We start from the raw sequence: 1870 nt of genomic DNA, 5'->3' as shown, positions 1-1870 counted from the left end.
CCTGGCTGTTCATAATTGGTATATCCGGCTTCTTTATGGAGTTCTGCCTAGTGGCCATTTTATGTGTATTCTGCCACCTAGTGGTAGAGCCTTATTATGGTCTACATGTTAACGTGTCATTGTATTCTGTATTTTTTTATTATTTTTTTATTTTATTTATTTTTTTCACCTTTATTTAACCAGGTAAGCCAGTTGAGAACAAGTTCTCATTTACAACTGCGACCTGGCCAAGATAAAGCAAAGCAGTGCGATAAAAACAACAACACAGAGTTACATATGGGGTAAAAAAAAACATAAGGTCATAAAATACAACAGAAAATATATATACAGTGTGTGCAAATGTAGCAAGTTATGGAGGTAAGGCAATATACTCATATCATAGGTCTGTGGGTGAACTATTTATATGACTAATATTTGTTTATTCGTTATTGTTACTCTCTCTCTCTCTCTCTCTCAATTTCAGAGACCACATGCTTGCTATACAACACTGCCTTGTAATAAATAATTGACGGTTTGATTGGCTCTCCTGGACTCAGCCTAGTCCTTCTAACCGAGGAAGTGAATCTGTAGTTATATGCCAGTCAAGCCAGTTACGCATCTAGTGTTCCACAGTAGTAGTGGTAGTAGTAGTAGTAGTAGTAGTAGTAGTAGTAGTAGTAGTAGTAGTAGTAGTAGTAGTAGTAGTGGTGGTAGTAGTAGTAGTAGTAGCAGTAGTAGTGGTAGTGGTAGTGGTGGTAGTAGTAGTAGTGAGTAGTAGTAGTAGTAGTAGTAGCAGTGGTAGTGTAGTAGTGGTGGTAGTAGTAGTAGTAGTAGCAGTGGCAGTGGTAGTAGTAGTAGTGGTAGTAGTAGTAGTGGTAGTAGCAGTAGTAGTAGTAGTAGTAGTAGTAGTAGTAGTAGTAGTAGTGGTAGTAGTAGTAGTAGTAGTAGTAGTAGTAGTAGTAGTAGTAGTAGTAGTAGTATGTTATACCATATTTACAGCAGTGAGGTTTACTTTCAATCTAGGCCTACATGTTGTTCAAATTATATGTGGTTTATAACCTTGATTATTCATTCAAACATTTGAATAAGTGAGACTCCACTATGGAGTGATGTCATGTAGGATATGGCCTCATGCCAAAAAGTTGTATATTCAATGTAAATGTCAAATGTATATGTAGTTTTTATAATTGAACAGGCATTCAAACATTCAATTATTGATTTTTCAAACATAAACTCAATGTTTATGAAAATAATTCAACCGCATACATATAATAATCTACTATACTGTCTACATACTGTCTGCATTCAGCATGAACACATGTGACCATCAATCATGTCAAAGTACATGGCTGTTCTCTCTCTTCTCTTCTGACATTCTTAAAGGGGCAATCTGCTGTTTCAACAACATAAAGCCCCACCACTGTTTTTTGTTATCCTCTTCTTCTAATGCTGTGCCCCAACCCTCACTAACCCAATCAAAACATGTCCACAGAAAACCCTCTTCTCTTTGCATAATCCCCTTAAAGAAAGAAACAAAAAAATTGCTCGCCCAAATAGTCTTCTTACCTAACCTCATTAAAGGACATTTAGTAATGATTAAATAGAGAATGTGCAACCGGGAAGCTCTCAAAATAATAAGCTGGGGATGAGTAATTGTTTTAATGCAGCTTTTCTTGATCCCATTAGGATGACTGACAGGCAGAAGCGAGTGCGTCCCAAATGGCACCCTATTCCCTTTATAGTGCACTACTTTAGAGTAGGCTCTGGGTAAAAGTAATGCACTATTTAGGGAGAAGGGTGCATTTGGGATGCTACTGAGGAGAGCAGTGAGCTAAGCAATTAGAGCGTTGTGTTTTGTTACCTGAGACTGTCACTATCCTCTGTATCTCCT

The sequence above is a fragment of the Coregonus clupeaformis genome, chromosome 17 (genome assembly GCF_020615455.1).
Source record: "Coregonus clupeaformis isolate EN_2021a chromosome 17, ASM2061545v1, whole genome shotgun sequence".
Taxonomy (NCBI): domain Eukaryota; kingdom Metazoa; phylum Chordata; class Actinopteri; order Salmoniformes; family Salmonidae; genus Coregonus; species Coregonus clupeaformis.
This window is presented reverse-complemented; position numbering follows the sequence as displayed.